General features: G+C 50.7%; 1 protein-coding gene across 2 annotated transcripts in view; it reads right to left on the bottom strand.

Annotated features, from left to right (window-relative positions):
* Nucleotides 1–21,182, bottom strand: part of PTPRR (protein tyrosine phosphatase receptor type R) — a 697,768-nt gene that overhangs the window by 416,901 nt on the left and 259,685 nt on the right. The window contains exon 1 of one of the 2 annotated variants that reach the window (XM_069228340.1): nt 2,828–2,971. The exons of the other annotated variant lie outside the window; for it this stretch is intronic. The gene's annotated coding sequence lies outside the window, so the exon portion shown is untranslated. Of the gene's footprint in view, nt 1–2,827; nt 2,972–21,182 lie in introns of those variants that run through there. 2 annotated transcript variants of the gene reach the window in all.

Raw genomic sequence — 21,182 nt, forward strand, 5'->3', positions numbered from 1 at the left:
CTTGGTGAAGACGTAAGCACGGTTTTAAAAATGACAATTATCACAAACAAATATTCCCTCGCATTAAATTCCCATTGTTAAATCTCTTGTTAAAATCAACAACAAATAAATACTTTTTATTCTTATTAGTGCTTTTTTTATATCGACATTTTCTTGTTGCAAGAAACTTCTGGCACAAAGCGAAATGGAAACCTGTCAAACTGCAAAGTTTTCTATCATGCATCCCTCCACCTTTCCCTCTATCAATACCGGAGGAGAGAGAAAATGCATTTTCTATAACACAAAGACAGGCATGCAATACCGGGTGTAGTGAGGAAAACAATCCTTCCCAGGATAACCACAGCACCCTGCTACCTGCAAGCAATAATGCTGCACAATAGTAGAAGAAACCGGCCAAAGAAGCTACATGACACACATCAAATAAAGTGGTGATGGGACAGTCTCAGTTTGCTATTGCCTGTCCCTGTGTACGCTCACAATTACTTTCCCAAATGGGCTTTCTAGCATGGAGTAGCAAGACATGTCAAGGCTCATCAAACTAATGTGCCCTGTGCATTTTAGGACATCCTTCAAACATGGGATTATTCTGTTGCAGCCAGTTACATTTCTAGAAGAAAAGAACTGGGCAGGTCAAATTGCATCACAGTCTTGACAGTGACCAGAGGGCTTTGACTGCATTACAGATTTAACACTTAAATCATACCACAAAATTTGGTGTTAATTACGACTGTATGATTACCACCAAATTGTAATACTTTGTGCTTTAAAGTGGATATATTGTTTATAGCTTTAAAGGTAACATGCACATAACAATGTCTCTTGACCTGAGCATTACCATGGTCCTACATTGATGGGGGTTACTGGTTTCATAGCCCTGCTTCTATGTTCATACCCTGTCCTGGGTTTTGTTAGGTCTCACCTACTAGACAGCGCATGTGCTTCCTGTTTGAGACATATTGTTAGCTTTCTAGTGGCTTATAACCCACACATTGCTTAGCATTGGTTGGCTTCATTGTCACTCTCATTTGCTTGCTACTTATTCATTAGCATGGGTGGACTTTCCTTCCAATTTGTGCATTTTTCCCTCCCCCAGAGCATCAATGCATTACTTGTATCCTTCCACGGCTCGCTTCTCGAGTGCTACTTTTTTCTTTAAGCACACCACAAGAGTACATGTATTTTCCAGTTATCTCTCTTTTTAATTTCTCCCTCCCATCACTGTGCTCCATTCCATGTTCCTTTCTCTCATCTGTGTACTTCTCCCCCATACCACGCATCATTGCTTTATTGCCAGAGTGCTGCTCCATGTTGCTATCTTTCACCCATTTACTCCCCCAAATGCTCCCTTTGTGATACTTTCATTCACCCACACTATTCATGTTGCTTCCCCACCTGTTCCCCGTTTTGCTATTTTCTTGCACACCCATGTTGTTTCTGCTCCATTCCGCATGTTGCTTCCAATTCCCATGCCACCCCTTTGCATCTGCCCCTTGTTGCTTTTGTCTCCCTGCATTGATTCCCCACTTTAAAAAATGCTTTTGCATGTCTTTTTTAGGGTCGAGCCTGCGTTGCATGCGCTCGCGCATGCGTATCGCAGCGAGGCGCTTTAGTTATTAGAAAAGGGTTCGAAGCCCTGTCGACATCACGTCAGTGTTTTTTATTGGTTCGTGGGCTTGCCTATTAAAATCCGCTTGCTTTCATTAGTCGAAGGCATGCACATGTCATGCCTTTTCCGGTGTCCAGCCCTCCTTAAGCGCATCGACCAAGTACAGAAAACATGCGAGGCTCGCTGTTTTCTGTCCGGCTCGTGGACTACTTTTTCTCTATTTTACTAGCGCGATTTTGCTTGGCAGAAGTCGAGCGCTTTACACAGTTAATAGCGCTTTTTCGGTTACATACATAAATACACTTTTGCCATAGGTGAAAAGTCGGGTTAGGAGTTTACAACGATATCAGCTCTAACATGAGCAAACGCGAGACCCGCTGCATTGCAAATGCTTGTTCTTTTTTGTTACCAATCCAACATGGATCGCTAACTGAAAAGAAGAAAAAAATACTGCATAATTGTGTAGGCGTGCATATGGGTGCGCCTAAAAAATGAGGCAAAAGTGTTTTTGTTGTTTTAAATTCTTTAGCCATGCCGCACAGCACCGGGGATGGTGGCCGTACAGTAAAGGGATGCCTGAAGTCAAAGCCCACGACATCACCACCCCAGCACGCTATGGTAGAACGATCATTCATGACGGTATGAAGCACCGCCCCTCTCAAGCCAGAAGGTTTGGTAATGAGGGTAAGAATGTGTTCAGGATTGACGGTGCAGACTCCAGTATCTTTTCACAGATTGAAAACTCTGCTGTGCGCCGTAGGTGCAATAACACAAGACGTGTGTCTCCTCCGGATGTGGAGGGGCGGAGCCACCCTGGGAGGGCAGACAACAAGAGCAAAGATGACTTTGACTTCGAAAACAACTTTGTAGGCAGCCTAAGAATGCACACTCCGTCGGCGAGTGCAAGAGAGCGGCACACACTAACACACACCCGCTGTGTGCCTGCATTGAGATGATGACCGCCGCCGCGACTGCTGTGCTATTAATTAGAAATTATAGCTCATATGCTAGACGTTGTGTGTGTTCAGAGCACACTGTGCTGTGTCAACAAGAACATAACACGACTACGGTGTACTCGCTTAGTACACAAATACGTGAGTGAGATGCGGACAAATGTTTTCCATGTCCCGCATCCTTTTCTGCAGGCGTAAAGCGCCATTAAAGCGCTCACCCGTCCTGTCACTCAGGCACACACCGCGGTCCGCATAACCTGCCTCTTACCTGTCCCGCCGGTGCCAACTGGCCGATGACTGCACTTCTGCTCAGAGCAATGGCAACATGTCATCCTTGCTGCGAAGATCCGAGACAATCCGGCAGGATCCTCGCTGTCACTGGCAGACACCGGTCTCTCTTCGACAACAAGGAAAGGCCTGGCAGAGGCTGCTATTGTTCGCAGAGACCTCGCAGGTCCCAGACCTGCTGAAGAGTGCGCTCTCCCAGGAGACTCCACACGCTCACGCAGCTTCCAGAGCTGGGGACGCACAGCCACTGCCCTTGGAGATGAGGGAGCGGGTGACACCACAAGTTCGCATAATGCTTTCTAGTGGAATAAACTAAAGCATTACTTCACCAGGTGGGTTTAGAAGTCTTTTTTCACGGAGTTAAAAGAGATCCAGTGGAAACGCTGCCCATGCGCACGTTATTCCTAGTAAGGTTATCCGGCCTTTTTCTTCCGATGATTAATATTCGCTTTTATCTTACACTGTAGGCATTTTTTTATGTCCTTTTTGGTTCTGTTTTCCCACTGTCTGCTATCTAAAAACAAAAAAATATTTTATGTCTCTCTGGGCAAGTGTGGTGCAAGCAGGCCTCCAAATCAAGAGCTACACACTGATATGGTGATTTTGTCTCTCATTATACCATGCAGGAATGGTCCAACTGGAAATGAATGCTTCAAAACTGATGCATGTGAACTAATGGAAAAATGAAAGCCGAGAAACCACATTGGAGGAAACCAAATCATGGAAAAATAATTTCAAGGAAAGATCATTTTAAGGAAATGAAAAACATGAAAATTAATGGAAACATTTTAAAGGAAAGATAATTTTAAGGAAGCATCCTAACTCACACCTTTGGGTGAAGATTAGGGGTAGTGAGGGTGTTGGACTTTTTTGCTTATGCATGGTCATCCCCAATCTTTTTGCCTCCTATTTGTTCTGACCTGTTGCTGTTGGCTTTTGAACTCTGAGCACTTTACCACTGCTAACCAGTGCTAAAGTGCATATGCTCTCTGTGTAAATTGTATGTAATTGGTTTATCCATGATTGGCATATTTGATTTACTAGTAAGTCCCTAGTAAAGTGCACTAGAGGTGCCAGGGCCTGTAAATCAAATGCTACTGGTGGGCCTGCAGCACTGGTTGTGCCACCTGCATAAGTAGCTCTGTAATCATGTCTCAGACCTGCCACTGCAGTGTCTGTGTGTGCAGTTTCACCTGTAAATTCGACTTGGCAAGTGTACCCACTTGCCAGGCCTAAACCTTACCTTTTCTTACATGTAAAACATCCCTAAGGTAGGCCCTAGGTAGCCCCAAGGGCAGGGTGCAGTGTATGGTTGAGTTAGGACATATAGTAATGTGTTTTTTATGTCCTGACAGTGAAATATTGCTAAATTCGTTTTTCACTGTTGCAAGGCCTGTCCCTCTCATAGGTTAACATGGGGGCTACCTTTCAATGTGATCAAAGTGTAGATTTCCTTTGAAAGCGGATGGACATGTGGAGTTTGGGGTCTCTGAGCTCACATTTTAAAAATACATCTTTTAGTAAAGTTGATTTTAAGATTGTGCGTTTGAAAATGCCACTTTTAGAAAGTGAGCATTTTCTTGCTTATACCATTTCTGTGACTCTGCCTGTTTGTGGATTCCCTGTCTGGGTCAGTTTGACAGTTGGGCTGGTTGCACCTCACACTAGACAGTGACACAAAAGGAGCTGGGGAGTAGTCTGCATTTTCTGGTGAGCCATCTGTGCTAGGAGGGAGGGGAGGAGTGGTTACTTACACCTGAAACGGCTGTGCCTGTCCTCACACAATGCAGTCTCCAACCCCCTGGTGAGTGTCCTGGGCCTGTCCTGGGAAGGGTAGGATTTCACATTCAACAGAGACTTTACTTTGAAGTAGGCCTACTTCAAAGGAGAAATTGGGTATAAGAAGGGCACACAAAACCACAGACTTTAGATCACTTCTGGACATCAAGTGGATCCTCTGCCTGGAGAAGAGCTGAGGAGAAGTGCTGCCATGCCTGTGACTGTGCTCTTTGGAGCTATCCTGCAGTTGCTGCTTCTGCCAGAGCAAGAGGGCAAAGACTGGACTTTGTGTGCCTTCCATCTTTTGAAGAAATCTCCAAGGGCTTGATTTAGAGCTTGCCTCCTGTTGTTTGAAGTCTCAGGGACAGCAAAGACTTCTCTCTGCCAGCACCACGAGTCTCTATAGAGACTGCTGCTCTGACAAGTGGTGCCCTATCCAGTCCCTGGGCCCTTGAAAGGAAAGCTGGTGGAAATCCAAGGAAATCGACTTCGGACCGACGCAGCTGCTGAATCCGGTGACGTCGCCTGCAACCAACTCCGTGATCTTCGCTGGAACGTGACGACCTTCGCAGGCCCAACGCCGCTGCAGCCCCACTGAAGTCCGCGACTCCGTGGAAGTCGCTGCACCACGTCATGACCAACGCCGCTCGAAGTGCGCGGATTCAACATTTCACACAGACGCCGCAGTCCCCGAATTTGCGAATCAACTTGTTTTCACTCTTCACCAAGGGTACTGTACTTGGGGGTCTATGCGACTCCATGTCCGGCGCCGATGGTGTCAGCTTTTTGGGAACGACTCCGTCACGACGCAGTGTTACCACCTCATCAAAGCATTTTGTGTTTCTAAGTGCTATTTTTGAGTTACTTGACTTGTGTATGTCAGATGTTTGTCGTTTTGGTCTTGTTTTGTTTAAATAAATATTTCCTATTTTTCTTAACTGGTGTTGTGTCATTTTGTAGTGTTTTCCTTAAGTTACTGTGTGTGTTGGTACAAATACTTTACACCTAGCACTCTGAAGTTAAGCCTACTGCTCTGCTAAGCTACCAAGGGGGTAAGCAGGGGTTAGCTGAGGGTGATTGTATTGTATCCTGACTAGAGTGAGGGTCCTTGCTTGAACAGGGGGTAACCTGACTGTCAACCAAAGACCCCATTTCTAACAGAGGGTTTTTCGGGTTCAGGGATGGGTGGAATTTAAGGCTGATGAGGGTTTTTTAGATTTTACAGATAAGTGAAATTTAGGAAAGGTGAGTAATTTTAAGTTTCAGTGATGGGTAGAGTTGTGTGGTGGTGATGGGTTTTTAGTCTTTGGGAACAGTTGGAGTTTATGGTGGTGTGGGGTTTTAAGGGTTCATGGGTAGGTAGAGTTTATTTGTGGAAAGGGTGTTTATGGTTCAAGGATGGGGGAGTTTAGGGCTGGTTCTGGATTAAAAGGGATTAGGGATGGGTGGGATTTAGATGTAGAAATAGGTTTTTAGGGTTCGGGAAGGGGAAGGGTTTGGTGTAAGTGAGGGGGTTTTATGTTACAATATGGGTAGAGTTTAGGGGTACAAAGGGCTTTAAGGGTTTAGGGAGGGGTAAAGTTTAGGTTTTAGGGATGGGTGAAGTTTAGACGTGTGAATGCATTTTTAGGGGGTAGAAATAGATGGTGTTTATGGGTAGTAAAGGATCAGTGAATTAAAAGCATCCAGAGGAATTGCTTAACGTAAATGATGTAAAATATACATCTGCAATAATGTTCCCTTACACAAAAGGATTTAAATAAATACCTTTGACAAAAGTGTTTCTCCAAATAAAACCTGAAACCATTTCATTTTCACCTTAAAAGTTAAGTATGGAGAAATCAATTTTGAAAAAAAGGGTTACTATCAATTGATTTCTATGAAATGGTAAATGCCATTCACCCTGACAATTTCCATTAAATCATTTAGGTGAAATAGTTTCTCAGTAATAGTATTCCTCTGAGTAGTTCTTTCTATGAAATCACACACAACCCTCCAAAGTGGGGGTGACTTTACAGGACCAACAATCATAATTTCATGCTACACATTTTTACATAGTTCACATCAACTGATTTCAATGCCCCCTGCAACTTCCCCAATCATTTATAATTATTTTCAGTATATAAAACTAAAACATTTTGGAAATTTTAATGAAAAAATCCCTGCTAATGTAAAAAAAAGTTCTGTATTATAATTCTTTTAAAGTATGCTATAAAATCAATTAAAAGTAATGTAATTATTTTAATTAATGCAAATGTTAAACAGTTTAAATGTAAAAATAGTTAATAAAATAATACAAAACAAGTAAAATATGTTTTATTTATTCTAAATCATTTACATGAAGTAACATGTATTTACATTTTTAAACATTTTAAATAATTACATTTAGTTTAATATTATCTCCTGTGAGGTTTTATGTTCCTACCTCCATTATTTCCCATGGAAGGTAGTTGCAGTATATGCTTTTGGTCATGTGTTACACTGTGTTAGACCTGGCATCCTTGGCATGGTTTCCCTCGTCTTTTTGCCTCTGCGTCTGTATTGTTGACTGTGTGCTGGATTTTGTTTTTGCTGGTTTTCTTACACTGACCACTTTACTCCGGCTGACCAGTGCTGAAATGCAAGTGCTCCCTGTGTAAATTGTGATTATCATTGGTTATCCATGATTGGCATATTTAATTTACTAATATGACCCTAGTATGGTCCACTATGTATGCCCTGGGCTTGTAAATCAAATGCTACTCTTGGGCCTGCGGCACTGATTGTGCCACCCACTTGAGTAACCCTGTAAACATGTCTCAGACCTGCCATTGCAGTGTCTGTGTGTGCAGTTTTAAACTGCCATGTCGATCTGACAAGTGCACTCACTTGCCAGGCCCAAACCTTCTCTTTTGGTACATATAAGGCACCCCTAAGGTAGGCCCAAGGTAGCCCCATTGTTAGGGTGCAGCGTATTTGACAGGTAGGACATGTAGTGGTGTGTTTTAGATGTCCTGATAGTGAAGTACTGCCAAATTCGTTTTTCATTATTGGAAGGCCCGTCCCTCTCCTAGGTTAACATGGGGCTTGCCAATATCCCTCAAGTGTTATGTCCCATTGGGAGCCGACAGAAATGGGGCATTTTCATGCTTAACCATTCTGTGCTTCTGCCTGGCTGCGGACTAAGGGGGTGATTCTAACCCTGGCGGTCGGTGTTATAGCGGCGGCCAACCCACCAACAGGCTGGCGGTCAAAACAATGGAATTCTGACCCTGGCGGGAACCGCCAACACAGACAGCCACTTTAACACTCCGACCGCCACGGCGGTACAAACAAACAGCGCGGCGGTCACCGCCAACAGCCAGGCGGCAGACAATGTACCGCCCACACTATCACAACTCACCAATCCGCCACCTTTTCCTGGGCGGGAGCACCGCCGATAAAAACACGGCGGAAACAGACTACGAACGGGAAAACACACACCACTACGCACTCCAGGAGGAAGGAGGACAGCATGGAACCCGAATTAAACATCCTACCTGCTCTCGTCTACCTTCTCATCTACCACGAGTACGAAGTCCGGCGCAGACGACAACGGTGAGTACTGCACCTACGACACACGGGAGGGGGGAGGACGAAAGGTTACGGGCACACACATATGCGACCCCCCCCCCAACTATGTACACACCAATGCAGAGCAACAAGTCACAGTGACACCACCCAAACACCCCTGAAAAATGCTCTGACATAATCAAATTTGGAATAAATATTTATGTACCAAAAAGCTCCTGAAAATTATCGTACAACCATGAAAGATATTTACAAGAAAACAAATGATATACACATCAGTGTATAACTGAAGTAACAAGTCCTGCACATCCTACGAATTCATCATGTCCGTGGGGCAAAGTTTTGAGAAACAAGGGCAAAGCCCACACAGGAGACCTGAGTCATTTGGAGAGAACACTGCAGGGGCATCAGATGTAAAAACTACAGGCACCTCAGGGGGAAGGGAAGGGGGGGGCACCACAGCCACATGAGTCCACGACGCCAGATCCATGAGGAGCCACCATGCCCACTGTACCATCCTGGGGAGTGCAAAGCCACACTCTCTCAATGTCTCTACAGTGGGTGGGCTGCCCACTGTACCATCCTGGGGAGTGCAAAGCCACAGTCCATCAGGTGGATGACAGTCTCCACTGGTCAAGGAGGAGGCATGGTGGGCACAGTGAACCATAAACAGTGCTTGAGACGGCGGTGCCCAGCGGAGCGGTGCTTGAGATGAAGGGCCCAGCGGAGCGGTGCTTGAGACGGCGGGGCCCAGCGGAGCGGTGCTTGAGATGAAGGGCCCAGCGGAGCGGTGCTTGAGATGAAGGGCCCAGCGGAGCGGTGCTTGAGACGGCGGGGCCCAGCGGAGCGGTGCTTGAGATGAAGGGCCCAGCGGAGCGGTGCTTGAGATGAAGGGCCCAGCGGAGCGGTGCTTGAGACGGCGGGGCCCAGCGGAGCGGTGCTTGAGATGAAGGGCCCAGTGGAGCGGTGCTTGAGATGAAGGGCCCAGCGGAGCGGTGCTTGAGATGAAGGGCCACAGTCTCTCAATGTCTCTACAGTGGGTGGGCTGCCCACTGTACCATCCTGGGGAGTGCAAAGCCACAGTCTCTCAATGTCTCTACAGTGGGTGGGCTGCCCACTGTACCATCCTGGGGAGTGCAAAGCCACAGTCCATCAGGTGGATGACAGTCTCCACTGGTCAAGGAGGAGGCATGGTGGGCACAGTGAACCATAAACAGTGCTTGAGACGGCGGTGCCCAGTGGAGCGGTGCTTGAGATGAAGGGCCCAGCGGAGCGGTGCTTGAGACGGCGGGGCCCAGCGGAGCGGTGCTTGAGATGAAGGGCCCAGCGGAGCGGTGCTTGAGATGAAGGGCCCAGCGGAGCGGTGCTTGAGACGGCGGGGCCCAGCGCAGCGGTGCTTGAGATGAAGGGCCCAGCGGAGCGGTGCTTGAGATGAAGGGCCCAGCGGAGCGGTGCTTGAGATGGCGGGGCCCAGCGGAGCGGTGCTTGAGATGAAGGGCCCAGCGGAGCGGTGCTTGAGATGAAGGGCCCAGCGGAGCGGTGCTTGAGACGGCGGGGCCCAGCGGAGCGGTGCTTGAGATGAAGGGCCCAGCGGAGCGGTGCTTGAGACGGCGGGGCCCAGCGGAGCGGTGCTTGAGAAGAAGGGCCCAGCGGAGCGGTGCTTGAGATGAAGGGCCCAGCGGAGCGGTGCTTGAGATGGCAGGGCCCTCTTCAGCGGTGCCTATCTTCACGGCGGGGCCCTCTTCAGCAGTGCCTATCTTCACGGCGGGGCCCTCTTCAGCGGTGCCTATCTTCACGGCGGGGCCCTCTTCAGCGGTGCCTATCTTCACGGCGGGCCCTGTTCAGCGGTGCTCTTCTGCACCGCGGGCCCTGTTCAGCGGTGCTCTTCTCCACGGCGGGCCCTGTTCAGCGGTGCCTATCTTCACGGCGGGGCCCTGTTCAGCGGTGCTCTTCTGCACCGCGGGCCTTGTTCAGCGGTGCTCTTCTCCACGGCGGGCCCTGTTCAGCGGTGCTCCTCTCCACGGCGGGCCCTGTTCAGCGGTGCTCTTCTCCACGGCGGGCCCTGTTCAGCGGTGCTCTTCTCCACGACGGGCCCTGTTCAGCGGTGCTCCTCTCCACGGCGGGCCCTGTTCAGCGGTGCTCTTCTCCACGGCGGGCCCTGTTCAGCGGTGCTCTTCTGCACCGCGGGCCCTGTTCAGCGGTGCTCTTCTGCACCGCGGGCCCTGTTCAGGGGTGCTCTTCTCCACGGCGGGCCCTGTTCAGCGGTGCTCATCCAGCAGGTCAAGGGAGCCAGACCTGGCCTGGACTCCCTGCTCAGTCGCCCTCGGACCGTGACGTTTCTGGACCCTTCGGGGACGGACTCCTGGCCTCCTTAGTGTCCTCCTTCCCAGCTGGGATGTGACATGTGGGGTCCACCTTCTCCGCGCTCCTGCTGCCCTTCCGCTCCTTTGATGGGGCTCTCGGGCCCTTGCCTCCCCTAGATGGTGTGGCTGGTGAAGTGGCCGCACATTGCTCCTTGGGGGCAGCCCTGTCAGTCCTCGCACGGCGGCCCTTGTTTTTGCGGGTCCTCTTGCCGGGGGGGGGGCTGGACGTGTCCTTGCTGCTGATCGATGTGTCACTGCTGGCAAAGGGTGGACTCCAGATCCCATGCACAACAGTGACACTCAAAGCTGGGCTGGTGGTGGCTGCGGTGCTCTTGGGACTCTTTGCAGATGGAGGGGGGAGCTCATCGGAGGGAAAGAGGTCAAGATTAGCCATGAAAAGCTTTTTAGGTCCAAGGTAAAGGGTAGGAGAAGTGGTGATGGGAGTGGAGGAAGAGGATGTGGTTGTAGGAGAGTCAGGTGTGCTGTCATTGGGTGAAGGTGCTGGTGCTGTAGGCTGTCGTGAGGTGGATGTCTGTTGGGTGGGTGGCTGCCTGCGTTTGTGTGTCTTGGAAGAGGGGGTGACAGACACAGTGGGAGAGGACACAGGGGACGTGTACATGGCAGTGGGGGTGGTGACTGCACGAGTGTGGACTGTACTGGAGGGTGAGGTGGTGATGGAAGCACTGGCTGATGTTGGGGTGCATGCAGGTGTGAGTGTAGACGTCACAGGGAGGGAGGAGGGAGACGAGGAGGAGGGGGACACAGAGGTGGTTGTGACTGTTGGAATGTCTGCATCTGGGTGTTGCTTGGGTGAGTGTTTGTGGGATCTGTGGTGCTTGTGTCTGGATGAGCTGCTCTTGGGTGTTGAGGTGTGTGCAGGCTGGTCTGATGGTGTGGATGGGATAGGCTGAGGAACAGGAGACAGAGACAGGCTGGAGGCAGTAAGAAGAGGGAGGCTGGAAACAGGGACAATGGCTGCCGTCAGTGCTGAGGCCAGAGCAGTGAACGCTCGTTGATGGGCAGCCTGACCCGAATGAATGCCCTCCAGGTACGCATTGCTCTGTTGCACCTCCCTTTGCACACCCTGGATGGCATTCAAAAGGGTCGTCTGCCCAACAATGAGCGTCCTCACCAGGTCAATGAGCTCCGCACTGAGGGCAGCAGGGGCAACAGGGGCAGGGGCTGAGGTGCCTGGGGCGAAGGAGACGCGCGCCTTCCTGGGCGAGCGGGCACGGAGCGTAGGCTGAGGGGCTGCTGGGAGGGCGGTGCTGGTGCGCTAGGGAGCTCCCATCCGAGGACGTGTCGCTGTCGCTGCTCTCACCAGCGGTCCCCGTTGTGGTGCTCCGCTCGCCCTCCGGATCACTGGTGCCCTCGGTGTCTGTTCCTGGGCCCACCGGGGCCTTGTGTCCTGCAGCTCCCTCGTGCTCCGATGCCAAATCTCCTCCGCCTGATGATGCGAATGCACACATGCACAAGAAGATGAAGAGAAAGGGTGGGGGGAGAAAAAAGAAGACCAGGTTGAGTGCATGCAATGTCAACACCGTTGGCGGAGAGGACAGACACAGGAGCCTCATGCACTAAGCCGCGCATTCGGGGTACACTACTCAGTACTACTGACTAGGACAACAGGCCAAGAGACGTCAAACGCGCACATGGGTGATGCTGGACCTTCAATGGCTGTTCTTGTCACCCTACAGAGGTGGGGGCCGGGGGCACAGGGCCATGCCTAAGGGAGAGGACTACACTACAGAAAGCGCCCTGGCCTAATGTCACCCACAGCCCTCCTCCCCCACACAGACGCATCCACTGCGCAGAAAGATAGGAGAATGTGCTGATACTCACCCCCTTGTGTCTGCTGTGATGTCTTAAAGCGCCCATCCAATTCAGTGTAGGCCACCGCCAGGATCCGGGACATCAGGGGGGTCATGGTGCGACTGGCACCCCTCCTAGGTTGGGAGGCCATCCCCAGCAGTGTTTCTGCGGTCTTCCTTGTTCCGCGGCGGATGTCCTCCCACCTCTTGCGGCAGTGGGTGCCCCGTCTGTTGTGGACCCCCAAGTTCCGGACTTCCTTGGCGATGGCACGCCAAATCTCGATCTTCTGATGGGCGCTGACCTATTTGACATGTACAGGGTGGAAAGGAGGAAATCATCAATGACCTGCATGTTAGATGTGATTGGCCCCCCCCACCAACTTTGCCATATGGCACATGCTCTCATCTGTCGTGCGTTGCACTCCTCATTTGCCCCCCACCCAACCAACTTACATCCACCCCAATCCACACAGGCATAGCCCATTCCATGTGCACCCGGTGTACTCACTTGTTGGTCTGGAGGACCGTAGAGTAGCGCATACTGGGGGAGGACCCCATCCACGAGCTTCTCCAACTCTTCAGACGTGAAGGCAGGGGCCCTTTCCCCAGTCGCAGCAGCCATTGTCACTTCCAGACCGAGGTCACAGCAGCACTTGCAGTATAGGTCCTCTCCTGTGGATGATCAGGTCTCGAGTGATCAATCAGCTAGGAAATGGCGGTCACGCCCGCGGCGGTGCGTACCGCGACCGCCGGCGCACATCGTCATTGGCTCCTGAAACCCATAGGGTTCAATGTTAACCAATGCGGCTTTGCGCCGCGGTCTTCGACCGCCTACCGCCACGGTGTGCCCCGCCAGCGCATTGACCTCACATCCCATTGTCCCACTTCATAGGTCAGGCAGCCGCCATTTCAAGGGCCTACATGGCTTAATTTTGACTGCGACACACAGGCCTAGGCCTTGCATTGCCACACATACACGCCTTTCAATCCATTGCCATTCTTTAACTGTGCAAGCTGTCTGTACGTACCTGTGGTTTGCCTGACTCTGTGCTCCATGTTGTCCTTCCTAGGCACCGTCCGCTGGGACTTGCGAGGAGAAGGACGAATCCTCGCGTGTACCGACCGCTGGTGGACCTGTCGACAATGGAAGAACGCCATATAATACTTCGATACAGACTTGACCGTGCCACTATCCATGAACTGTGTGCCCAGCTGGAGCCAGCCCTGATGTCCCCCATCCGCCAACCCACAGGGATTCCCCCTCTGGTGCAGGTTTTGTCAGTCCTCCATTTTTTGGCAACTGGGTCATTCCAGACAACAGTGGCCATGTCATCTGGAATGTCTCAGCCTATGTTTTCAAAGATTTTGAGCAGAGTGTTGTCTGCCCTGATGAAACTCATGCGGAGCTACATCATTTTCCCAGAGGAGGGTGACTTGCCTACAGTGAAGGGTGATTTCTATGCCCTTGGACATATCCCCAACATCATTGGTGCCATTGATGGGACCCATGTGGCTTTGGTACCCCCAAAAGACGATGAGCAGGTGTACAGAAACAGAAAAAGTTATCATTCGATGAATGTCCAGGTGGTCTGTTTGGCTGACCAGTACATCTCCCATGTAAATGCCAAGTTCCCAGGGTCAGTGCATGACGCGTATGTGATGCAAAATAGCAGCATCCCCTATGTGATGGAGCAGCTACAGAAACAACGTGTGTGGCTAATAGGTGACTCTGGTTACCCCAACCTGCCTTGGCTACTGACCCCAGTGAGGAATCCCCGGACCAGGGCAGAGGAACGGTACAATGAGGCCCATGGGCGAACTAGGAGGATCATCGAAAGGACCTCTGGCCTCCTGAAGGCCAGGTTTAGGTGCCTGCATATGACAGGGGGATCCCTGATGTACTCACCAAAGAAGGTGTGCCACATCATCGTGGCCTGCTGTATGCTTCACAATCTGGCATTGCGACGTCAGGTTCCTTTCCTGCAGGAGGATGGTGCAGATGGTGGTGTTGAAGCAGCTGTGGAGCCTGCGGAGAGTGAAGAGGAGGAATACTCAGAGGACGACACAGACAACAGGGACAGAGTAATAGAACAGTATTTCCAGTAGCACACAGGTAATAATCACCCATGCCATTTTACATTTCCTGAAAGCCTCCTGCATCTCAACTTTGTCGATTTCACCCCAGAACTATAAACATGATGTTTGATTTTCCCTTCCCTTTTCTGTGCTGTATGAGCCACTGCGTGACCTCGGCTTGGTTGGCCCATGGACTAATGCTAAGTTACCTCGGTATGTGTAATTCACAATGTTAATAATACGTAATTGATATGTAATGTGTCATACATTTGTAAATAAGACAGGCTGAGTCCTGATTGATTTCAGTGCAATGTGTGATTTATTATTAGTGCATAGATATTGGTACATGATAGTGAAACAGTGATGGGTGGGGGTGGAGTAATGTCCATGGCGGAGTCCAGTTCTCAGTCTCACAGGTGCATTGTCCATATGCCTGTGGCAGGATGGAGCAGGGGCAGTTCAAGGTTTGACAGGGTGGCAATGTGGAACAGTGGGAGGACTTCAGGGGGTATGTGATGCTGGCGGGGGTCTTGACATCCTACTCTGTCGGTTTTTTTGATCTCAGGCTCCTTTTGCGGGGCGGTTGTTGTTCAGCAGGAGGTGGGGTTCTGGTGGGCTGTCGTTGTGGTGGGGCCTCCTGTCCACTAGCACCGGCGGAGGTGGTAGGCTGTTCCTGTTCCTGGCTAGTGACAGGGGCCCTGTGTGATGCCACATGGTCCCGAAACGTGTCCTCTATACGGTTCAGGGCCTGGACTATGCTCCCCATAGCGGTTGAGATGTTGGTGAGTTGGTCGCTGAACCCCATGTAGCGTTGCTCCTGCTGTGCCTGGATCTCCTGGAACCTGGCCAGTACCGTCGCCATCGTCTCTTGTGAGTGGTGGTAGGCTGCCATGATGGTGGTGAGGGCCTCTTGGAGAGTGGGTTCCCTGGGCCTCTCCCCCCCCCCCCCTGTCGCACAGCAGCCCTCCGAGTTGCCCTGTTTCCCTGGGCCTCTGTCCCCTGGACGGGGTGCCCACTCCCACTGCCCCCAGGTCCCTGTTGTTGTTGGGTTGGTGGGTTACCCTGGGGGCCCTGTAGTGGTAGACACACCGCTGCTTGACCTGTCCTAGAGACAGAGGCATGGGCCCGCTGGGTGGGAGCTGTGCTGTTGTTCCCAGAGGGGGTTGGGTCTGCAGTGGCCTGTGTCTGGGTGAGGGGAACCGACTGCCCAGAGGTCCCCGATGGTCCGGGCTGGTCGTCAGGTTCCAGGTCGACAGAGCTGCTGTCATCACTAGGGGCCTGTTCCGGGGGTGGGATGGAAATTTCTGGTCCCTCCTGACCGGTGTGTTGTCGTTCGGGTCCTGCATGGGGTAAGAGGGTATGGTTATTGTTTCTGTGTGTGCATTAGCTTGCGTTTTATGGGTGCCCTTGTCCCCCAGTGCTGGCATTCCCTTGGGGGAGGTGTTGTGAGGGTGTTTTGTGGGGGGGGGGATGGGTATGTGCAGTGGTCATGCTTAGGTGATGGGTGTCCATAGTTTGGGGATGGCATGCAGGGGTTGGTGTTGGGTGGGTTGTGCTGGAGAGACATTCTCAGGGAGGATGTGTGCTGGGGGGTTGGGGGTGATGGTGGGGGTTAGCATGCTGGGGAGGGGGGGGGAAGTGGTTGGCCTTGTACTTACCAGAGTCCATTCCTCCGTGTACTCCAGCGAGGCCATCAGGATGCAGGATGTTTAGTACCTCTTGCTCCCATGTTGTGAATTCGGGTGGAGTGGGTGGGGGTCCCCCGCCAGTCTTCTGCACTGCGATGTTGTGTCGCGAGACCATCGAGCGCACCTTCCCCCGTAGGTCGTTCCATCGTTTGCGGATGTCCTCTCGATTTCTGGGATGCTGTCCCACCGCGTTGACCCTGTCCACGATCCGCTGCCAGAGCTCCGCCTTCCTTGCTATGGTGGTGTGCTGAACCTGTGAGCCGAAGAGCTGGGGTTCCACTCTTATGATCTCCTCCACCATGACCCGGAGTTCTTGGTCCGAAAAGCGTGGGTGCCTTTGTGGTGCCATGGGGTGGTGTGTATGAGGTGTGGGGTGGTGTATGTGATGATGTGTGTGTTGGTGTGTGGTGCTTTGTGCTTCTATGTGGTGTGTGTGATGTTGTGGTGTGCCTCTGTGTGTCTGGCTATCTATTCTCTGATGTGTCTCTCTCTCCTTCGTCTCTGGTTTTTGTTGGTAGGGGTTTGTGGGTGATGTGGGTGTGTGTTTTATATGGTATTGGATGTGTGGGAGTGGTGTGTGTATGTGTTTCAGGTGTGTGCCTTTCAAATTGTCCAATGTGGTAGGGGTTTGTAAAGGTGTGTGTATTTTGACCGCGGCGGTGTGTACCGCCAATGGAATACCGCGGTTGAATGACCGCCGTGTGGATTTGCGGGTCATAATGGGATGGGCGTATTTCTGTTGGCGTGGCGGTGGAGGTTTGGTCTTCTCCAGTTTACCGCTGGCCGCTGATGTGGCGGACTGCAGTGGAGGGCGGATTTTTGGAGGTTTTGCATTTGTGGGTCAGAATGTCCGTGGTGGCTGACCGCGGCCGCGGCGGTATTGTGGCGGCCTTCTGACCGGCGGTAAGCGGCTTTTACCGCTGAGGTCAGAATGACCCCCTAAATGTCTGGATCAGGATGACAGTTGGGCTGTTTGTGAATTCACTCTAGACAGTCATACAAAGGGAGCTGTGGTGTGCCCTGTATATCCTGATGGGTCATCCTGGGCTAGACTGGAGGGAGGAGTTGACACTTGCACCTTAATAGGGCTGTGCCTATTCTTACACAGTACAGTCTCCAACCCCTTAGAGTGTGTCTGGGACCAGGGCAGGAAAGGCAGGGTCTTGTGCACTACAAAGATTTTCCTTTGAAATTTGCCTACTTCAAAGGCAGAGGCTTTTAGAATACTTCTGGATCAAGAGGAGACTCTGCCAAGGAGAAGTACTGTGGGAAGGAACACTGCCCCTTTGCTGGGTTGGCCTGCAGTTGCTGCATTTGCTTTGGAGAGGACAAAGACTGAACTTTGCTGTGTATCCTTCTTGTGAAGATTCTCCAAGGGCTTGGACGGAGCTTACCTCATGTTCAGAAGCCCCAGGGACATCAAAGACTTCACCTGCCAGCCCCTGGGTTCTCTTGCTGAGGACCCTTAATTGCCAAGAGGTGCCCACTCCAGTTCCCAGGCCCTTGAGAGTAAAATCTGGCATTAAACAAGAACCAGACACACAACCCTAGATGACTCCAGGACCAGTGCAGATGCCATACTGCTGCCTGCACTCGAAGCTGTGGCCCGCCAAAGTGCGATGACCACGACTGACAATGTAGGCCCACTGCCACTGCAGTGCCTCTGATAGCCCCGCGACATTGTGAGTCCCGAATGTTGTGTTGCCGATGTCCATGAACTAAACTCCGCCATGGCTCCTGTGGCCCGGTGGTGTGACCGGGACACTGCAAAGTCACCTCATTGTGTTTTGAGCCACTGGATTCATTGACCCCACCGGATCATAAGAAACCAACGCCTCACCGCCGTCGCCACATCACCTCTGCTGTATCTGTAATGAACCAATGCCTCCTCTCCCCTGTTTAGCAGTAAAGAAACAACGCCTCTCCTCCCCGGTAGCAGTACGGAACCAATGCTCCACCAGCTCCAGCGACGTCTCACCTTCCCAACTCCATGCCACGTCTTTGACTGTGCCTCATTTCTAAGGTATTGTACCTGGGGTCCGTGCAACTAAGTGATTGGCACCGCACTCCCTTGGGTGCGGCGCCAGACTGTTGTGAACAACTCCGTCACAGCGCTGTGAAAGCACCAGTTGGAGCTATTGTGTTTCTAACCACTTTATTGAGATTTAATCTTTAAGAATTCATATCTTTGCTTGTGTATTTTGGATTTTTGTCATTATGGTCTTGTTTTACTTAGATAAATATTGGCTATTTTTCTAAACTGGTGTGGTGTCCATTTGTAGTGTTTTCACTGAGCTTATCGCAGAGGCAATGTGTTGAGTATTTGTACCAACACACTCAGTAACTCAGTGAAAACACAACAAAATGGCACAATACAGGATTAGAAACATAGGTAATATTTATCTAAACAAAACAAGACCAAAACGACAAAAATCCAAATTACACAAGTCAAGTCATGAATTTTTTAAGATTAAACTCAAAAATAGCGCTTAGAGACACAAAATGCTTTTTTGAGGTGATAACACGGCATCATGACAGAGTTGTTCCTAACAATCCATGGCCAACGACGTGGGTACAGAGTCACACAGACCCCCAGGTATAGTACCTTATTAAAATGTGAAAGCAAGCCGGTGCGCGAAGTCGGTGACCGCGGCATCGCTGGATCTGAGGCGGCATCGGTTCTGGTGCTTCGGGGTGAAGGAGCAGAGGCGTCGGGTCCTTGTTGCAGAGCGGTGGAGGTGAGACAGCGGCGGTGCGAAGCGTTGAATCCATGCACTTCGGGTGGAGTCGATATCCGGCGGTCAGGACGTGGTGTGGCAACTTCCAAGGAGTCGCGGACTTCGGCGGGACTGCAGTGATGTTGCTCCTGCGAGGGTTGTCGCACTCCAGCGAGGACCACGGAGTCGGTTGCAGATGGCTTCACGGGATTCGGCAGCGGCGTCGGTCCGGATTCGTCCGAAGTCGGTTTTCTTGGATTTTCACCAGCTTCTCCTTTCAAGAGCCCAGGGACCGGAAAGGGCCCCACTTGTCTCAGCAGAGAGTCCAGGTGCTGGTAGGGGAAGGTTTTGATGGCCCTGAGACTTCAGAACAGGGGGCAAGCTCAGTCCAAGCCCCTGGAGATTCTTCACAAGCAGGAATATACCACAAAGTCCAGTCTTTATCCCCTTTCACAAGCAGGAGCAACAACTACAGGACAGCCCAACAAGCACGGTCACGGGCAAGGGCAGCACTTCTCCTCATCTTCTCTCCTTGGCAGAGGTTCCTCTTGATTCCAGAAGTGATCTCTTTTTCAGGGATTTTGGGTGCTCTTTTTATACCCCTTTCTACCTTTGAAGTAGGCCTACTTCAAAGGAAAGTCTCTCCTATTTGTGAGATCCTGCTTTGCCCAGGCCAGGGCCCAGACAGACACCAGGGGGTTAGAGACTGCATTGTGTGAGGGCAGGCACAGCCCTTTCAGGTGTGAGTTACCACTCCTCCCCTCCCTCTCAACACAAATAGCTCATCAGGATATGCAGGCTACACCCCAGCTCCCTTTGTGTCACTGTCTAGAGAGAGGTGCACACAGCCCAACTATCAGACTGACCCATACAGGGAATCCACAAACAGACAGAGTCACAGAATGGTTTAAGCAAGAAAATGCTTACTTTCTAAAAGTGGCATTTTCTAACACACAATCTAAAAAAACAACTTCACTAAATGATGCATTTTTAAATTGTGAGCTCAGAGACCGTAAACTCCATATTTCTATATGCTTCCTAAGGGAATCTGCACTGGCTACCTAGGGCCTACCTTAGGGGTGCCTTACATGTAAAAAAAAAAGGGAAGGTTTAGGTCAGGCAAGTGGGTACCCGTGCCAAGTCGAATTGGCAGTGTAAAACTGCACACACAGACAATGCAGTGGCAGGTCTGAGCAATGTTTACAGGGATACTAAGGTGGGTGGCACAACCAGTGCTGCAGGCCCACTAGTAACATTTGATTTACAGGCCCTGGTCACCTCTAGTGCACTGTACTAGGGACTTACTAGTATATCAAATATGCCACTCATGGAAAGCCAATGTACACATGCCTACATAGGAGTACTTGCACTTTAGCACAGGATAGCAGTGGTAAGGTGCCCAGAGTGACACAAACAGCTAAAAGAGTCCAGCACACATCAACAACCTGGGAAACAAAGGCAAAAAGTTATGGGAGACCACGCCAAGGATGCCAAGTCTAACTCTTACCCTAAATTTGTGTTTAACAGTTCATGCTTCTAATTAAATTGTGCCGGTTGACCCTGAAAGCTTATGGTTTTGTTTGTATAGTGTTCTATTGCAGTTATTTGGGGGGGGGGAGGGGTGTTTACATTTGTATTGTGGTGCTGTCACTCTCCAGGTACTGCCAAGGCCATTGATTGCTAACTTTTATTGATGGGTATCACCATGCAAGGCAGAGATGCTAGAAGTGGACGTGCGGCAAGTGCTACATCACCCTCATATGACCTGGAGAGATTTCAGCAAGACCATAAGAAATAATGCCACTCTACAAATTGTTTTCTCTTCAGTCACAGCTTGTTAAGCTCCGAAGGTGCGGGTGTGGAGCGGGGGGTGCATTAAATAAAAACATCCCTGCTCCGCACTAAGCAGGGAGCCTGTGTCTGGTCTCTCCAGCCCGGCAACAGAGTGCCAGGCTGGAGAGAGCACAGTGTGCATGTGTGTTTGGCTGGCCCTAGACAGCTGGCCAAACACACATGCGTATTCCCCTCATCCCTGTCATCCCACATGGCCCCACTCCTTCCACAACGAAAGGATAATAAACATAGTTTATTATCCTTTCGTTCTGAAAGGTTTGCAGCTTCTGCTGCTTGAGGGGGGGCAATGCTCCTCCACCATAACGGAGGAGCCACCGCTGTTTCTCTTGTGGCCTTTGATTTGTGTTCAAAGTTGTAAAAGGGTAGTTGTAATTTAGCCAAGGAGACACTGCCTTTTACATTCTGAACTACCGCTTGTTCTTTTTTCCTTCACGTCACTATTTAAATGTGTCTCAATGAAAAGTTTTCTCTACTCCACAGATGCAAAATTATTTTAAA

This window comes from Pleurodeles waltl, chromosome 4_1, assembly GCF_031143425.1.
Source record: "Pleurodeles waltl isolate 20211129_DDA chromosome 4_1, aPleWal1.hap1.20221129, whole genome shotgun sequence".
NCBI lineage: Eukaryota > Metazoa > Chordata > Amphibia > Caudata > Salamandridae > Pleurodeles > Pleurodeles waltl.